The sequence below is a fragment of the Nuphar pumila genome, chromosome 8 (genome assembly GCF_984573655.1).
Source record: "Nuphar pumila chromosome 8, dmNupPumi1.hap1.1, whole genome shotgun sequence".
NCBI lineage: Eukaryota > Viridiplantae > Streptophyta > Magnoliopsida > Nymphaeales > Nymphaeaceae > Nuphar > Nuphar pumila.
The window spans coordinates 54587091-54607580 of record NC_143256.1 but is presented as its reverse complement, the minus strand read 5'-3'; positions in this window follow the sequence as shown (position 1 = coordinate 54607580).

Sequence of the window (20490 nt, the reverse complement as noted above, 5' to 3'; positions counted from 1 at the left end):
TTCATGTATTTAAATTCAATAGTGATGTAAATTAAATTAAATTTGAAATAAGAATTTAAATTTCAGCTTAGACTAGGATTGCATTGCATATAGTTTAATTCTGCAAATATTAAATGTCTGATGAATGTATCATTCATGCACATTTTCTTAAATTCACTATGGTCTATAAGAATGGCACGTGCACTAGCTATTATGGAGTTGACAAACTTGGTGGAATGAGTATTTATGGCCATAGTCAGAATACGAATGATACCCAGATTTGTAATCTTCGTATTAGCCACATTCAGCCTACACTCTTAGGCTAACTTCAAAATGCACTGCATTTCTAAAAAATACAAATAGATTTTCCCAATTCTTCAAAATCAAGTATTTCGAATTCATATTCATTCATTTCATTCATTTACAAATTTCAATTTCAATTCAGAGAAATCAGTTTTCTCAAATTTTTCTAAGTCTTATTCAAAAAAATCGATTTTCTCAAAATATTGATTTGCCAATGATATTTCAAGTATTTCCCAAGTTTCAAATTCAATTTTCTAAGTTATATTTTCAATTTCAAAGTTTGAATTCAGAGAAATCAAGTTCTCTAAAGTTATTTCACATTTTTCAAAATCGATTTTCACAAAACCTCTATATTTCTTCATAAATCGATTTTTACTTTTCTCAGAAATATTTTCCAAGTCCTATTTCACGATTCTCCATGTGATATCCTTTCCAAGTACTTCAGTTATTCAAAGCAAACATCATGTTTTTAAAAGTGCATTTTCAGAAAATTCATAGCACATGCCTGATTCTTTGTGCATTTAGGAAATAGAATATGATTTAGACAAGTTGAGCAAAGCTAAGCACACAATTGATCCTTGGTTCAATTACCCCTGGTAAAGGCGCTAGGAACGGTTGAACCTCGTACCGACAAGCGAGTCCCATTCTTCGGAATTATCCCGCATTTTAAAACGGAGGTGAGTTATTTTCAAAATCTTTTTCAAAGGTCAGTTTGACTTGCAAAAGTAAAAAATTTGCGATGATAACAAACCCATGCTTCCCCGGAGCATCAGCAAGTACTAGAAGATCTGCTCAGAAAGATCAAGGTTAAGCCTAGCACAACACCCCAAGACATGACTCCAATCGTTAATCAGGTCATGACAAACGCACCAATCACTTTTCTGATGAGGATTTGCCGAAGCCTCATTTATTTCACAACAATGCCTTATATATAGTGGTGCGAACCAGGGGCATGACAGTCTCTCATGTGCTAGTTGACAGAGGCAGCAACCTAAATATCTGTCCAGAAATGACGGCTAAGGCTTTGGGTCTGAAAGAAGAAGAATATACCCTGGATCCCATAACGATCTACGGTTTTGACAACCATGGGCAGACAGCCAAGGGGAAGGTTTTTCTCGAAATTTTCATCAACTACTCGGTGCATACTGTGCTCTTCCATGTGGTCAATGTGCCACCCACCTACAATCTTTTGCTCGGGCGCACTTGGATCCACAATGCCAATGTTGTTCCTTCAACCCTTCACCAATGCATCAAGTGGTCGAAGGGAGGCATGATTACCACGGTCCTAGGAGAGGATCCGGAAGAGCGACTCCCACAACCGATGATTCCCCGCCCTACTTTCACTGCCGACATCCCGAGCATCAAGGAAGTCGATGAAATCAATCTGAGTGAAAGTCTGGACATGTTACAATTGAAAGAAGTCCAGCCGATAGAAAATGTGGCAGCAGTAACCCAGTGGCAGGGGCCTCACTTCTTCAAGCTAGGTGGGCGCCTCGACTGCACTTCACTCAAAGATCACCCTCTCTTCCCTCAGTTCTCAAAAACTAAGAGAGGGTTTGATCTTCTGATGAAACACGGGTATCAACCCTTCAGGGGACTGGGCAGAAATGAAGACGACATTCTGGAGCCGATCGTCCCCGCTCAGCATGTTGATAATACAGGCTTAGGATTCACCGGTCAGTCATCCGGCAGAAAGACCACCTTCGTCAAGGGAGCCCAGTGAAAGAAGACAATCTCACTGTTTTCTACTTTCTTTTCTTTCTTTTCCATGTCATCTTGTAAGGGCACAAAATCCGCCCCAGTTTCCTTCTTTTCATCAAAGCATATGTAAATATCAAGAATATTTCAAATCAATGAAATTTTGATTCCTATTTCTCATCTTGGCGTACATAAATTCTTTGCTTGTATCCTTGTCTATATTGTCATTCTCTAGTTTTTGTACAAAAGGCTATTTTTTTAAAATATCTTGCCTTTTTCTCAAATACCTTCTTTTGCGCTTTCAGGATTGCCGGAATCATGGCTCCTAAATCGTTTAGAAAACTCATTATCAATACCAACTTTTCTCAAAATAAATCCAAACCGGCCAGAATCTGCAAGGCAAAAGCAGGGGCAGAAGTCAGCAAGATAACGTGGCAGATCGAAGAGTTAGTAGAGTTCGACTCAACGATTCAAGAATTGCCAGAATTTGCCAGTATTCAGAAGCAGGATGAACCATCGCCGTTGGTTCAAGATCCAACAGAAGATGCCAACATCGGTTCAAGAGACGATCCGAAAATCCTCAAAATTGGCTCCAGCTTGAGTTCAGATGAGAAAGAAAGGCTCGTCTATTTCCTCAAACAGCACCAAGAAGTTTTTGCTTGGACTTATGAGGATATGCCAGGCTTAGATCCCAAGTTGGTCGAACATCGTCTTGTGCTTAAACCGGATTGCAAGCCAATCAAGCAAAAATTGAGGAAGATGGATCCCCGAGTGGCACCGCAAGTTAAAGGACTTGAAGAGTTGTTAAAAGCAGGATTCATCCGGACTATTGAGTATCCAGATTGATTGGCGAACATCGTGGCGGTTCCCAAAAAGAATGGCAAACTTCGAATCTGTATTGATTTCAGAGATCTGAACAAAGCAACCCCAAAGGATGATTATCTACTCCCCAACATCGATCTTTTGATCAATAGCACGGCAAGCCATGCCATGTTTTCCTTTATGGACGGATACTCAGGTTACAATCAAATTAAATTGGCCGCTCGGGACCAATCCAAAACTTCTTTTACCACGCCTTGGGGTACTTTTTGCTATACGGTCATGCCGTTTGGGATCAAGAATGCTGGGGCAACCTATCAAAGAGCAATGATAGTTATTTTCCACGACCAAATGCACAAGAACATGGATGCCTATGTGGATGACATCTTGGTCAAGTCAAAAGAGGGAGTTGATCATCTTGATGCTCTCGGCCAAGTCTTTGAAAGACTTATTCTCTACAAGTTGAGACTCAATCCACAGAAATGTGTCTTCGGAGTAGAGTCAGGCAAACTACTTGGCTACATGATCAGCTAGAAAGGCATAGAAGTGGACCCTGCGAAGGCAAAGGCAATCATTGATATGCCGCTTCCCTCCAATCTCAAAGAACTGCGAAGCCTTCAAGGTCGCATTCAGTCAATTCGTCGTTTCATCTCCAATTTGGCCATGAGATGTGAACCCTTCAATCACTTGTTGAGAAAAGAAGTGAAATTTGAGTGAGGACCAGAATGCCAGCTCTCATTTGAGCGCATCAAGTAGTATCTTCTCAATCCACCTGTTCTGAAGCCACAAGAACTCGGAAAGCCACTCCTTTTATATATTTTTGTCAACCATAATGCTTGTGGCGGATTTCTTACGCAGTACGAGGAAGGCAGCCGGATAGAGCATGCCATCTACTACATCAGCAAGACCTTCATCAATTATGAGAAAAGATACTCTCAAATGAAAAAGACATGTCTAGCTTTAGTATGGATGTGTCAGAAGCTGAGACATTATCTCTTGGCGTCATAAATCAAAATTCTATCAAGACTCAATCCTCTCAAGTACATCCTTGAGTAGCCTTTCCTTACTGGACGGATTGCAAAATGGCAGGTCCTCCTGATGCAATATGACTTGGAGTATGTTTCTCAGAAGTCAGTCAAGGGTCAGTCCATCGCAGATCAGTTGGCAGACTTTACATTGACAGAAGAAATCAAAGCAGAAGATGATTTCCCTGATGATCGCATCTGCAATATTCAGGAGTCCCCAATTTGGACCCTTTTCTTTGACGGAGTCAGAAACATGTCCGGTATAGGGATTGGGATCTTGTTCATCACTACCGAAAAAGAGATGCTCCCTTATTCCCTCAAGCTCAACTTCCAATGTACTCATAATATGGCCGAGTATGAAGCTCTAATTCAAGGCCTCAAAATTTTGCAAGACTTCAATGTCAAAAGAATACACGCAGCGACTCATTGCTTGTTGTCAGTCAAGTTAACGCTGAATGGCAAGTCAAGGATTCAAAGTTGATTCTCTATCAGAAGATTGCCTTAGCCCTCATAGGCAACTTTGAAGAATTTCAGTTTAATCATGTCAAGAGGGAATACAATCATATAGCCGATGGCCTAGCCTGTTTAGGCTCTATTTTGCCTTTTAAAGACAATAAGTCTTGTCATTCCTTTGAGATTGGCAGACTTGATCAACCTGCCTATATTCTAGTCGAGCAAGTAAACCAAGTCGCTCAGATAGAGAAGCCTTGGTACTAGGACATCAAAATTTTTATTGAAACTGGTGAATTCCCAGTGGAAATGCCAAGAAAAGAGCAATGTGCGATCCAACGCATGTCGACCCGCTATTTCATCCTTGCCAATATTCTTTACCTTCGTGGATTCAGTTCTGAGTACGCCAGATGCTTAGATAAGGATGAAGCCATGGAAGTTGTCCGAGAGGCACACGAGGGAATTTGTGGTGGTCACGTCGGCTACCAAACGCTCGTCAAGCAAATTATCCGGGCAGGATATTACTGGAAAACCATGCAGCAGGATTGCCATCATTTTGTAAGGAAGTGCGTCAAGTGTCAAATGCACACACCTTCCATTCATGCGTCAGCCGCATACTTGCAATCCGTGGTTTCTCCTTGGCCCTTTTCGATGTGGGCTTTCGACGTGGTTGGCCCCATCACTCCTTCAGCTTATAATGGCCACCAATACTTTCTCGCGGCTACAGAATACTTCACCAAATGGGTCGAAGTCGTGACTCTGCGAACAGTAGAAGGTCGACATGTGGTTTCTTTTATCCATAAGAATCTTCTCTGCCGCTTCGGCGTCCCATATGATATTGTGTCAGACAATGGCAGCCACTTAAAAAATGAGAGGATGAAGACCTTCTGCTCGAAGTTCAGGATTCATCATCATTTTTCCGCTCCTTACTATCCTCAAGGAAATGGCCAGGCAGAAGCCACCAACAAAATTTTGATTCGCATTCTGGAAAGAACTGTGGAAACGGGCCGCGATTGGCACGAGAAGATTCATGACGCACTTTGGGCGTACCGAACCACCATTCAGACCCCAACCAACGCTACTCCTTCAGAACTTGTTTATGGGACCGAGGTAGTATTACCTCTCCACGTTCAGAAGCCCGCTCTCAAGTTTGCGTCGCTCATCGAACTTCCGCTTGATCAGTATCAACAACAGAGATTGGTACAACTTAACCTGTTAGATGAGAAAAGGCTCAAGGCAGCAAAGCACGTTCAGGCTTATCGTCAGAGGATAGCTCGGCGCTACGCCAAGTCAGTTATCGAGAGAAGATTCTGAGTTAATAATCTTGTGCTCAGATCGACAGCTCATCTCAAGCACCGGCCGAAGGGCAAGTGGTCACCCAATTGGGAAGACCCTTATGTGGTTAAAGAAGCATTGCCTCGCAATGCCTATCACCTGATCAACGCAGATGGAGTGGAACTGCCAGATCCTATTAATGCTTTACATTTGAAGAGATTTTATATTTAAATTGTTCATCATAGCCTTTTGTACTCTTCAAAAGTCTCTTTCAATAAAGCAATAATCTTTTGTTGAACTCTCGCATTCTTCTCCCTGATACTGGGGCATTTTTTTTTCCTTCATCATATGCAGACAGGATCAGACAAATCTTTTTCTAAGAAAGTCTTATCAACTTTTCGGTTAACCTTGTTATCTTTATTAAGTTGCATTCATTTCATTTTTCAATCTAATCAAATTTTCATCAAATTATTGCCAATTTTAGCAATTTTGTCAAAATTTCATCAAGCTTTATCAAATTTTGTTCCTTTATTTAAAAAAAAAAAACCTTTCAGGTTAAGGGATAAACCTGATGCCTCATTTCAATGAGGTATCTCCCTTTCAGGTTAAAGGATAAAAACCTGAACCTCGTCCCGTGAGACCCTTTATTTTCTTTCGAGACAGGGGATAATCTTAAATCTTTCTATCATCAATTTCTCTCAAATTTATGTCAATTTCTACTAAATCTTTATTGTCAACTGCATTAATTTATTTCTCTTATCAACCCTTTTATCCTTCATCTATTTCTGTCAACCTTGTTAGACTTTGTCAAATTCTCTTCAGGACAAGGGATGATCCTGAAAACCATTCTGAATAAAATTTAGGTCTTAGGCCATCTTGGGTCAAGGACCTTGAATAAGTTTCTCATCATCATCATCGGAATCTATTCATACTTTTTCCAATCCTTCTAAAAATCCGACTTTTGGGAAGGAGCTATTTTCCTCCCACCTGAGTTCCGACTCAGACTTTGTTTTCATCTTATTTTATTTTTAGAAAGATTCGAGCCCCGACTCAGATTTTCTCCTTTTTATCTTTTAAAAACCAGGTTCCAGAGCGTCGAAAATAGAAAATGAAAATATACAAAAAGGGAAAAATCCGAGTCGGAACCCGGTTTTTTCAAAATAAAAGAATGAATGAGAATCGAGTTTGAGAACTCGAATTCTCGACGTAGCAATTGGTTCCAATATGAGCATCGGATCCAAAAAGGAAGTCTGAGTCAGAACTCAGGAAAAAATAAGAATATACAAAAGGGAAAATCCGAGTCAGAACCTGGTTTTTCAAAAAATAAAAGAATGAATGAGAATCGAGTTTGAGAACTCGAATTCTCGACGTAACAATTGGTCCAATGCGAGCATCAGGACCAAAAAGAAGCCCAAGTCGGAACTCGAAGCTTCAGAAATAAGAATATACAAAAAGGGAAAATCTGGTTGGAATCAATTGCTGCGTCGAGGATTCGGGTTCTTAAACTCGAGTCTCATTTCATTTCTTTTATTTTTTGGAAAAGCCGGGTTCCGACTCGGATTTTCGCTTTTTGTATATTCTTATCTTTGGGTTCTCAAGTCCCGACTCGAATTTCCCCTGTTAATCCAGTGCTCGTATTGGACGAAAATTCTCCTTAATTTCCCCTTCAGGATAAGGGATAATCCTGAAACACTAACAATCATTCTCGCTTAAATTCTCAAGTATCTTCGAATGTCGGTCTCGTTTTCAAATCTCCATTCGAAAATCAGTGCTCGTACTGGTATGCATCTTTGAAAACCCATTGCTCGTACTGGTGTGCATTTTGAAACCCAGTGCTCGTACTAGTTTGCAATTTCGAAGACCCAGTGCTCGTACTGGTGTGCATTTTAAAACCCAGCGCTCGTACTAGGGCATTTTTCGAAATCCACTGCTCATGCTGGTATGTTTTTCAAAACCCAGTGCTCGTGCTGGTACATTTCCAAATCCAGTGCTCATGCTGGTACATCTAGTGCTCGTGCTAGTGTTTGGCTGACTGATCAAGTTAGCTCTTCAGGTTCAGTTTTTATACTAACCAATCATCAACAATTCAAGCTCTAAATTCTCAATTCAACCTTCGGGTTATCATTTTGTTAAAAATTCAAATCTTGTTCTCTTGCGAAGGACCCTCTTCAGGGAGAGTTTGAGGGAGCTCGTTCCTTTCGCATACCACCATCTTTTCGTTCGCAAGAACCCTCTTCCAGGGAGAGTTTGAAGGGACTCATTTTCTTCGTGAACAGTTTGCAAAACAACAACCAACTTTACACAAAAGAACCCTTTTTTTTCAGGAAGAGCTTTGATGGAAGCTCGTTTCTTTTTGTGGCCCCTGTTTTTCTCATCTTTTGGCCAACCCTTCGCAGAGGACCCTCTTCTAGGGAGAGTGTGATGGACTCGTTCCTCTGTGATACTTTCTCAACTTTGTTTTTTGGCCCCCTTTCCATAAGAGAAGCCTAGAGATAGAGAGTTTTGACGAAAACTTAATTTCTCTTCGAAAGTTCCATTTTGCAAACACCTCCTCTTTGGGGAAGAGAGGAGTATTTACAATTTCTCATTCAGGTAAGGGTTAAACCTGAGTCTCTCTTTTTGGGGAAAAGAGAAGAGATTTTTGTCATGGACGTGTCGATTTGATATCGAGCGATTTCTTTCATCAAGGATTTCTAGAATACTTTGCCAATTTGCTATCAAAAGTCATCGTTGATCTCAAAATTTTCATTATATAAAGAATTATCTCCAACTACCTTTAGTATTATTTCCAAAAGAGCAAGACTTTTGCGAAATAAGAACTGAATTCAAGTTTTTTTTCTGTTGGTCAACCAAGAGGATGAAGAAAAATCTTCAATATGACCAGGCAAAGGAAAATTTCAATGATGTCAAAAGCCATGAGTGAACTGATATTGATCATAGCTATGACACATTCTTAAGGATCATTCTCTTGGTAGTAAGACAGTGGAAATATCCTGGGCAGTAAAAAAGGACCTACTCAATCCATATCTCCTCAGTCATTTGAGCTGCAATCAATATCTGCAAAAGGGATCTCTCAATTGTCGTCAAGATGAAGACAAATATGCGAGCTAGATCCCCGGGGCCAAATAAGATTTGGATCATCTCCGAGATGAAAGAGTTTGTGATGGATCCTTTCAGAGAACGTTTTGAGCACCATTAAGATGAAGGCGACTGCGATAAGCCTCCCGACAAACCCTAAAAGATATTTGATTTCTGCTATCATCTAGAGAGTTTTTGACCAATGAACCTATATCATCAAGCCTAATTCCTGAGAAAGAAAAAGAAGGATCGAAACATCTCCAAGATGAAGGAGTTTGTGACGTACCCTTCCCTGAAAAGAGAGAAAAGTCAGGACATCTCCAAAATGAAGGAGAATGTAAAAGTCCAAGAAAGCTCCATGACTCAAAAGAGTGCAAAAGATCATCATGGGAAATGCCCAGGATATCAAACTTCCCAAAACTGCCAGGAATCATCTCTATCTATGTGAAATTCTTTTATCAATGTCTTTTCACACAATTGTTTTTATGAAGCTAAGAATGTTTCCTCTCTTTTCATATCAAGGAAATTGATATCTTCCTTAAAGAAGCTCAATAATAACAAAATTGAGTTTGATTCTTGATTCTACAGAGTTAGCCCCATTGGAGTTAATACTCTAGGTAGAAACAGATGATATTTTCACACATATAAGCACAATTCAATCATTCTAAATCAACTACAAATTTGGCATCTTATTGGCAATATTTTTTCGTTATCCCATAATGAAGTGTGAGCTTGATGATCGTTTTAACGTATCCTGACGTCATCTCTCCTTAGGACTGAAAGTCCTTTCCTTTCGTCTGATCTGAGTGCTCTCAGATTTGCACGCTTCCCTGCGTTTCCCACTGTCCCGTCATAGACAGTTCCCGCTCAGAATAAGGGTTAAACCTGAATTTTTTGCAAAAAGTCTGTTATTGTCAAAAGCTATTTTTCAGTCTCAGCAATGAGGCGCTCAAGAACAACCCCTTTTCAAGCTTTAGGGACCCTCATTTTCATCCTTTTGCAAAACCCTCTTGGACTTATTGTGCAAAGTCTAGAGGTCCCATCACGGTTTCCTCGCTCCTCGAGGATTCTGTATCCATTCAGGTTAAGGATTAAACCTGTTGCCTCGCTCCTCGAGGTATCACCCAAACCTTCTGCGAGAGGTCGTCTGTTTTTAGAAAGCTGATTTAGTCTCAGCAATGAGACGCCTCAGATCGTCTCCTTTCCAAGCTTAAGGGAATCCCTTGTTTTTCTCTTCTTGCAAATCCCTTTTGAATTTGTTTGTCCAAATTCCGAAGGTCCCATCATGGTCTCTTCACCCAAGGATTCCGTATGGTCGCCCTTTCAGGTTAAGGGATAAGTCTGAGCCTCACTCTGCGAGGTATCTTCCGTTCAGGTTAGGGTTAAACCTGAATCCTGTTCGACTAGATATCCTTTCTAGTCCTACCACGGTTTCTTCATTTGAGGAATTCGTGCGATTCCTCCCACTCAGGTCAAAGGTTAAACCTGAATCTCACTTTTGCGATGCATTTGTTGTCCCATCACGGTTTCCTTCATTCAAGGATTCTGTATGGTCGTCCCCTTTAGGTTTAGGATTAAGCCTGAACCTCATTCCACGAGGTATCTTCCTTTCAAGTTTGGTTTAAACCTGAACCTTGTTTCGACGAGGTAATCCTCCTATTCCCATCATGGTTCTTCCCCACAAAGGAATCCATGCTCTGTACATCCATTCAGGAAAGGATCATGCTTGAGTTTCATGTCACAAGGCATTTCTCTCGAGAATGTCCCATAGAGGTCTGCTTATTTTCCTTTCCCCATCCAAAGTACCATGATCTATCTTCGTCCCATCCAGGTTAAGGGCTAAACCCGAGTCATTCCAAGAGTTGATCTTGTCTCACCCATGAGACTTGATCAAAATTCTTATCTTTCATTATTTCGGGATCTTCATCCAAAGTCCCATCACGATTTTCTCGTTCCTGCTATTTGGTCATACCGTTCTCGAGGATTTTGTCTCCCCAAACACCATTCAGGATAAGGTTTTAAGCCTGAAAAGCCATATTTTCAAAGTAAATTCTTCCACACCCAGCTTAGATCTGCCGACTGGGGCATTTTTCAAAATTTGGAGTGTTTCTTTGCCACTAAGCTCAGCTTTCAACCGGCTTAGTAGCAAAGAGGGGCATCTTGAACACCCCAAATTTTTCAAAATGTTGTAAATATTTCTTTTTTGCCCCTGACCCATTTTTTCTGAGTAATTAAGACACTTTTAAATCTAAGTTCTATTTTATTTCTCAAATTCTACTAAAATTAAATCCATTTTACATATCTGATTCAATTTTGGATCCGGATCCTGATAAAAGATGCAAATCTGAGCTTTGTCATCCAATTTATAAACCAAATTCTCAAAATCACCAAAATAACCTTTTGAAAGGCTCAGACAGTTCGTCTGGTATCCGTTTGGATCCGTCACATTATATTCCTCGATTGGAGGTTTAAAACTCAAATATTTTCTCAAAACTTGGGTCAAAACCCATTTTTTGAAGAAATTTCTGAAAATAATCTCGATTTCTCAGAAAACTCCTCTTTTGTGAATATCTCTCAAAAATTACAAAAATAATTTTAAAATCCCTCATTTTCCCTTAGATTTTAGAATTTTATATCAAAAACGCCAAAAATATAGAAAATGTTAGGAAAAACAAAAAAAAAATTAGAAAGAAAATTACAAAAAAATGGTTTTAAAAACCCTTTTCGAGGATAACCTTTGAAGCAAGCCCTCTTCTTGAAAAATTGTAAAACCGAAGGGACCCCTTTAAAACTATGACAAAAACCCGCAGAAGGGCTTTTTCTCTTTCTCTCTCGCCTTCTCCCCTTCTTTTTCCACCTTCCAGAAGCTTCTCCCTCTCACGCTCCCTCCTTCAGACCCTCCATCAGCCGCTGATCATGCATATAATTCAGGATTTATTAACATTTAAATATGCATGATTTTATGAAATAATGTTTCAAAAACCCAATTTTATGTTAGTTTTTGAGTAAATGTGCTAAAATGATTTAAAAATAGAAAATGCATGACAAATAGTTTTATTTTTACATTTTTATACATATTTTAGTTTTTGTTATATTCATAGTAGTTTAGTTTTAGTTTGCAATTAAAAATGAAATAAAAATAATAATATAGAAAAATATTTTTTTCATTTTAAGTGGTTTTTTTTTTTTTAAAAAGAGAAAAAAAAATTTAATAGTTTTTTTAGTTCTTCATAAATAAGTTTTGTTTTTAAATCTTTGAAAATTTTATATAGTTTTTGATTTTTGAAAATTGCAAAAATAAACACAAACCGGTTCACCCGGTTTGCTTTTAAAAAAAAAATAAATAAACAAACCGGCTTGAACCGGTTTGCATTTGTTTCAAACCGGTTCCAGCCGGTTCGTTACTTTTAAAAACCCCAAAAACAGGGAGCGGAAGGGCGCCTCCTCCATTCACGCCCAAACCTTCCCTTTCCCCCTCTATTTTTTTCTCTCTTCCCAATTCTCCATTGTCGGATTCCCCTTTACCCCTTCTTCTTCCTCTATTTCTTCTTCTTCCTTATCTTCTTCTTCAATCCGGCGGTGGAGATATTCAGTTCGGCGACGGCGACGGTGGTGGAGGTCGCCAACAGCTTCTTCCCTCAGGTTCACGGTGCGGTGAGTGCTGAGTTCTCCTTTTCTTCTTCTACTTCTTCTTCTTCTTCTTCTTCTTCTTCTTCTTTCTCCGATTCTTCTTCATCCTCTGCATATTTTTTTTTTCTTCTTTCTTCTTCTCCAGCTTCTTCATTTTCATCTTCTTCTCCTTTTCTTGCCTAATTTTCTTCTCCATTTCTTCATTTCTTTCTATTGAAAAAAAAAAAATAGATCGCATTCTTTGATGCTTACGAATTTCTTGTTTCACATGTTCTTCATCTCCTGTGTTTCGTTTATTTCGGTTTCTAGTTTTTAAACTGATTTCCCTATTTGATTTCTAAGCATCGAATTTTGCTATTTCTTGTTCTGCTGTTGTGATTTTCCTGTTTGCCATTTCTTATAATTTCTGTTAGCATTTGATTTTCTGCTATTTCTTTGTTGTTCTGTTTGATTTGTTTGTTACAGCATTCTGATTGAATTAGCATTTCTTGTTTCTCAATTTCGTGCATCTCATGTTTTCATTCTCCACATGTGTTTTTTTTTTTTATGATTTTCGATTTTTCCTCAAGTCATTTCCTGTTTTGTTTTTCTTTCTGATTAGCTAAATTTTTAGTTTTTTTTTTTTTTTTTTAGTAAATCATTTCTTGTTGTTGCTAATTGTTCTGTTTTTCACATTATGCATTTCCTGTAATTTTTTTCTGATTTTTTTTACTTTCTGAATTTCATTTTCTGATTTTTTTTGTTGTTTTTCCTCATTCACTTCATTTCCTGTTTTTACGTTCTATTTTTTTTAAACTCTATTTTACATTACAGTTAATCTTAGTTAATTAGTAACTAGTTAATTAGATTTAATTAGAATTCATTTTCGTATGAAATTGTCATTTAGAATTCTTGCCTAAGTTCTTTTGTATTTTTAGCATTTAGTCAATTTAGTATAGTTTCCCTTCTCTCTGGTACTGCTCGTGTTCATTTGAATTGTGCAGGATAGCACAGGACTGGAGCGTAATTGATTACGTGACACGAAGTCCAAGAATAGAAGAATAAAGCTTCGTTTTACTTTTTATTTTTAGAATTAGGAATTTTAATTGGGTTTGTAAATATTGCACTTTACGCCCTCTGCGAAGGGTATTCATTTGTTGTAATAGCTAGTTGTGTTTACTTTTCTGAACATTTTACATTTCCATAATTCAGCAATAAAGATTAGTTTAGAATTGTGTGCTTGAATACAAAATATTCCCGTTCCCTGAGTTCGACTCGGTCTCATCCACTAGTGAGAACCGGTTTTTATTATTTGATGTCTGGTTTTCACATGTTTTACATTTAAAAATCTTTTCAAAATTACAACGATTTAAAAGAAGACATCAAATTTTTGGCGCCGTTGCCGGTGAACGGCGTAATATTAGTATTCGCTTTATTGCCTAGTGTTTGTGTGTATTTAGGTTTAGAACCACGTATGTGCATATCTTAGAGACGAGTTTACTTTTCTGCACAGCCCACCTATTAGGATCCCCTTAGAGGTGACTGTGTACGATTGGTACCGTACACATAGATTTCATATTTCTTATGCATAATCTCTGTTATGTGTAACTGCATGGTGTTTGTTTAGTTTTTGTTGTTTTTAGTTTACTCGCTTTGTGGTTTGCGTGGTTTGGCCGCTTAGTGCGTTAGTTTGGTAGAAAACCCAAAGTTAGGACGTGTGCTACACCGGTCTACTCTAAGGTGTACGCAATGGCTGACGATCATCATTTGATCCGTCCTTTGAGGGAGTACTTCATGCCAAATACGTATACTCCCGCCTCCTGCATCACGAGACCTGATGTAGGAGCGAGCCATTTTGAGATTAAGGCCAGTGTGATTCAAATGTTACCTTCGTTTTATGGCCTTAGCAATGAAGACCCATATCGTCATCTCGACGAATTCCTTGAGATTTACTCGACTGTGCGAATCAATAATTTTGGAGACGACGCTATGAGGTTAACTTTGTTTCCGTTCTCTCTCAAAGATAAAGCCAAGCACTGGTTAAAATCTCTTGAGACGGTTCGTATTACTACTTGGGAAGGAATGCAAAAAGAATTTTTAAAAAAATATTTCCCAATTAGTAAAACGAATCAGTTTCGTAAAGCTATAACTAGTTTTTCTCAAATTGAAGGAGAACAATTTCACGAGTCTTGGGAGAGATTGAAAGATCTTCTCCGCAAGTGTCCCCATCACCAGGTGCCTCGTTGGCAGTTGGTGCAGTATTTTTATGACGGGCTTACTGAAAAGCATCGTCAAATGGTTGATTCGTCTTGTGGGGGCACTTTTATGCTCAAGAGTGAAGATGAGGCGTGGTCTCTATTTGAGACCTTGAGAGGAAACACGATGCATCATATTTTGTCTTCACGGTTCGATAGGACTACATCTCTGCCTAGTGGTCCTAGGAAAGTTGGGATTTCTGAAGTTGGGTCCGAGTTAGAATTGCGTACCAAGGTTGACCAATTGACTAGGAAGTTAGATAAATTCCTAGCCAATTCTTCGAGAAATCCAATAGAAAGAGTGTGCGAGATATGTGCTAGCCCTGCACACTGTGTTGCGGATTGTCCGGCAACGCCATTATATCCTGAATTCGTTCAGGAACAGGTGAATGTTGCCCAAGGTTTAGCTAAACCCATGCCCGATTCATTTACATCTTCATATAACACAGGTTGGCGAAACCAGTTCAGTTCCCCATTCCATCAGCCCTCCCAGACACAGTATAGACCTAGTAACCCTTCACAAGGTTACTCGCATCCTATATTTCCACAGGTTCATTCCCAGTATTGTTTACCTTCTCCTCAGGAGCCCATTCCAAGTTCATCATTTCAAGAGAAGATGTTAGAAGCTTTTTCTGATATCAAGGCAACTCTTTGTTCCCATACGCAGTCAATAGCCAAGCTAGAAACTCAAATGGGACAGTTAGCTCAAACATTGAGTAGACAAAGTCAGGGAAACCTTCATAGTCAGTCTGTTGTCACATCCAAGGAAGAGGATTCCATGTTATTTGATTTGCAACCCACTACTTCACATCATGAGCAAGTCAAATCTGTTACATCCCTTCAGTATGAGAAGGTGTGTCACCCCATTCAGGAATCGACTCATGAACCCCATATCATTTCTACTGACGAGTCGATCTTCATAATACCTCAGCAGAAGGGGCCTTACTCACAGCATACATTTTCATCATATAAAGCCCCATTTCCTCAGCCTTTAGGATCACCAATCGTTTTGAGTAAGCAAGAGGTGCAGATGCAGAAGGTGCTTGACCAAGTCAAGCCAGATCATATTCACCACTTGTCTGAAGTTGCATTCATTGATACTCGGTCGGTCCTAGACTCTCGATTCTTGACCAGTCTCTCAGATGAGACTAATCTCCGTTCTTCACGTCGAGAGAGTTATGATCATACAGTTGGAGGTAGAAGGGATGGAAACACAGTGCGTAGTGTCACAGATGACACTCTTTTCTATATAGAGCCCGGTTGAGTCTGACTTCATGTCCATTGATCTCATGGACGATGAAGATTTTTCTAGGGATCTGTCTGGCTGGGGACGTGAAACTTAGCGCTTTATGGGAGGCAACCCATATTCTGTACAGTTTTACATTTGTTGTTAGGCTTTGTAGATTTCATTTGGTTTTATTTTTCGTTTTCTATCTTTTCTATGAGTTTCATGTTTTGTCATGTATACATTACATTCATTACATTCATAGAACGTGCATTTTTAATTCATGTCAGGTTATTCTACTCTTTTCCCTCATTTATTTCCCTCATGTGCATTCACTTAGTTTCATATAAGCATGGGGGAGTGCCACTGGGACAGTGTCATTCAAGCATGGGGGAGGGTGTAGAATGCACACCTTGATATTTCTGTTTACGTTCTTGCACATGTTTACACATTTCTCATGAAAAGTAGATTTTTAAAGAAAGAATTTGAACTTATATGAATGTTATTTCAAATCTGATGTTTTTAGAGGATTTTTAAGCCCACCCCACGAAATTTTTTTCTGACATAGATCTAAAAATTATGGTTGTTTATGCGGATTTCAAAGAAATGATGATAGATACATGTTAGCATTTATTTTGAATCATAAATATGAATATGCACAGTTCTATTTTTGAAAAACTAAGCAAATGAACAAAAGTGTAAAAAATGAGCTCAAAAGAAAAAAATATAGCATGTGTTAGGTTGTTTGGATAATTCCACAATCCTGAGTAGATGGAAATTAGATGTAAGTTGAAACTTTTAATTCCATTTTGGAAAAGGAGAGTGGAAAACTTTGTGATCCTACGTAACTGAGAACAGATACAAGTTGAAATATTTGACTCTCAAGTTATAAAGGTGAATGAAGGAAGTCACTTTTATGTCTTAGTTGATATCTTTTGATATATATTGAAAAAGTATAGAAGATATTGACATTGCACAAGGCATAAAAGTAGACCACACGCAAGCTATATGAGAAAAATAAGTGCGCAAAAAGAAAAAAGCGTGAAAAGAAAAAAAAAGAGGAAATAGCTTAAAAAGAAAGAAAAGTTCAATGCTTAGAAGTATGATTGAGAAAACCTGTGTAGAAAACATATGAGTGAGAATAAGTAAATAATAATATGTTTTTATTGGATTTTCTAAGAATAAAACATAAATAACTGTGATATTTAGAAAAGTGAAAGAAATTCTTTTTCTGTGGTGGTACATAAAAAAAAAAAACTCTAATTATATTTTGATTTTGAAATAACAGGAAATATTTGTGAAAATAAAGTCTTTAATTACCTACTGCTTATGAGGATGTGTAATATTATGCACACATGACAGAGATGTTTGTGGGTAGCATCACTGCAAACCCTCACGAGACCTTACTCGTCCACTAGGGTAACCCAGGGGTTGAAAGGGCTTGTTGCATGAGCTAAATGCAACCGTGATTCCTACGAAAGTGAGTTAGGTGATAGTTTGATTTCTTGCATTTTTCTAGTTTGCTCGAGGACTAGCAAAACATAAGCATGGGGGTATTTGATCATGCATATAATTCAGGGTTTATTAACATTTAAATATGCATGGTTTTATGAAATAATGTTTCAAAAACCCAATTTTATGTTAGTTTTTGAGTAAATGTGCTAAAATGATTTAAAAATAGAAAATGCATGAAAAATAGTTTTATTTTTACATTTTTATACATATTTTATTTTTTGTTATATTCATAGTAGTTTAGTTTTAGTTTGCAATTAAAAATGAAATAAAAATAATAATATAGAAAAATATTTTTTTCATTTTAAGTGGTTTTTTTTTTTTTAAAAAAGAGAAAAAAAATTTTATTAGTTTTTTTAGTTCTTCATAAATAAGTTTTGTTTTTAAATCTTTGAAAATTTTATATAGTTTTTGATTTTTGAAAATTGCAAAAGTAAACACAAACCGGTTCACCCGATTTGCTTTTAAAAAAAAAATAAATAAACAAACCGGCTTGAACCGGTTTGCATTTGTTTCAAACCGGTTCCAGCCGGTTCGTTACTTTTAAAAACCCCAAAAACAAGGAGCGGAAGGGCGCCTCCTCCATTCACGCCCAAACCTTCCCTTTCCCCCTCTGTTTTTTTCTCTCTTCCCAATTCTCCATTGCCGGATTCCCCTTTACCCCTTCTTCTTCCTCTATTTCTTCTTCTTCCATATCTTCTTCTTCAATCCGGCGGTGGAGATATTCAGTCCGGCGACGGCGGCGGTGGTGGAGGTCGCCAACAGCTTCTTCACTCAGGTTCACGGTGCGGTGAGTGCTGAGTTCTCCTTTTCTTCTTCTTCTTCTTCTTCTTCTTCTTCTTCCTCCGATTCTTCTTCATCCTTTGCATTTTTTTTTCTTCTTTCTTCTTCTCCAGCTTCTTCATTTTCATCTTCTTCTCCTTTTCTTGCCTAATTTTCTTCTCCATTTCTTCATTTCTTTCTATTGAAAAAAAAAAAATAGATCGCATTCTTTGATGCTTACGAATTTCCTGTTTCACATGTTCTTCATCTCCTGTGTTTCGTTTATTTCGGTTTCCAGTTTTTAAACTGATTTCCCTATTTGATTTCTAAGCATCGAATTTTGCTATTTCTTGTTCTGCTGTTGTGATTTTCCTGTTTTGCCATTTCTTATAATTTCTGTTAGCATTTGATTTTCTGCTATTTCTTTGTTGTTCTGTTTGATTTGTTTGTTACAACATTCTGATTGAATTAACATTTCTTGTTTCTCAATTTCGTGCATCTCATGTTTTCATTCTCCACATGTGTTGTTTTTTTTTATGATTTTCGATTTTTCCTTAAGTCATTTCCTGTTTTGTTTTTCTTTCTGATTAGCTAAATTTTTAGTTCTGTTTTTTTTTTTTTAGTAAATCATTTCTTGTTGTTGCTAATTGTTCTGTTTTTCACATTATGCATTTCCTGTAATTTTTTTCTGATTTTTTTTACTTTCTGAATTTCATTTTCTGATTTTTTTTGTTGTTTTTCCTCATTCACTTCATTTCCTGTTTTTACATTCTGTTTTTTTTAAACTCTATTTTACATTACAGTTAATCTTAGTTAATTAGTAACTAGTTAATTAGATTTAATTAGAATTCATTTTCGTATGAAATTGTCATTTAGAATTCTTGCCTAAGTTCTTTTGTATTTTTAGCATTTAGTCAATTTAGTATAGTTTCCCTTCTCTCTGGTACTGCTCGTGTTCATTTGAATTGTGCAGGATAGCACAGGACTGGAGCGTAATTGATTACGTGACACGAAGTGCAAGAATAGAAGAATAAAGCTTCGTTTTACTTTTTATTTTTAGAATTAGGAATTTTAATTGGGTTTGTAAATATAGCACTTTACGCTCTCTGCGAAGGGTATTCATTTGTTGTAATAGCTAGTTGTGTTTACTTTTCTGAACATTTTACATTTCCATAATTCAGCAATAAAGATTAGTTTAGAATTGTGTGCTTGAATACAAAATATTCCCGTTCCCTGAGTTCGACTCGGTCTCATCCACTAGTGAGAACCGGTTTTTATTATTTGATGTCTGGTTTTCACATGTTTTACATTTAAAAATCTTTTCAAAATTACAATGATTTAAAAGAAGACATCAAATTTTTGGCGCCGTTGCCGGTGAACGGCGTAATATTAGTATTCGCTTTATTGCCTAGTGTTTGTGTGCATTTAGGTTTAGAACCACGTATGTGCATATCTTAGAGACGAGTTTACTTTTCTGCACAGCCCACCTATTAGGATCCCCTTAGAGGTGACTGTGTACGATTGGTACCGTACACATAGATTTCATATTTCTTATGCATAATCTCTGTTATGTGTAACTGCGTGGTGTTTGTTTAGTTTTTGTTGTTTTTAGTTTACTCGCTTTGTGGTTTGCGTGGTTTGGCCGCTTAGTGCGTTAGTTTGGTAGAAAACCCAAAGTTAGGCCGTGTGCTACACCGGTCTACTCTAAGGTGTACGCAATGGCTGACGATCATCATTTGATCCGTCCTTTGAGGGAGTACTTCATGCCAAATACGTATACTCCCGCCTCCTGCATCACGAGACCTGATGTATGAGCGAGCCATTTTGAGATTAAGGCCAGTGTGATTCAAATGTTACCTTCGTTTTATGGCCTTAGCAATGAAGACCCATATCGTCATCTCGACGAATTCCTTGAGATTTACTCGACTGTGCGAATCAATAATTTTGGAGACGACGCTATGAGGTTAACTTTGTTTCCGTTCTCTCTCAAAGATAAAGCCAAGCACTGGTTAAAATCTCTTGAGACGGTTCGTATTACTACTTGGGAAGGAATGCAAAAAGAATTTTTAAAAAAATATTTCCCAATTAGTAAAACGAATCAGTTTCGTAAAGCTATAACTAGTTTTTCTCAAATTGAGGGAGAACAATTTCACGAGTCTTGGGAGAGATTGAAAGATCTTCTCCGCAAGTGTCCCCATCACCAGGTGCCTCGTTGGCAGTTGGTGCAGTATTTTTATGACGGGCTTACTGAAAAGCATCGTCAAATGGTTGATTCGTCTTGTGGGGGCACTTTTATGCTCAAGAGTGAAGATGAGGCGTGGTCTCTATTTGAGACCTTGAGAGAAAACACGATGCATCATAATTTGTCTTCACGGTTCGATAGGATTACATCTCTGCCTAGTGGTCCTAGGAAAGTTGGGATTTCTGAAGTTGGGTCCGAGTTAGAATTGCGTACCAAGGTTGACCAATTGACTAGGAAGTTAGATAAATTCCTAGCCAA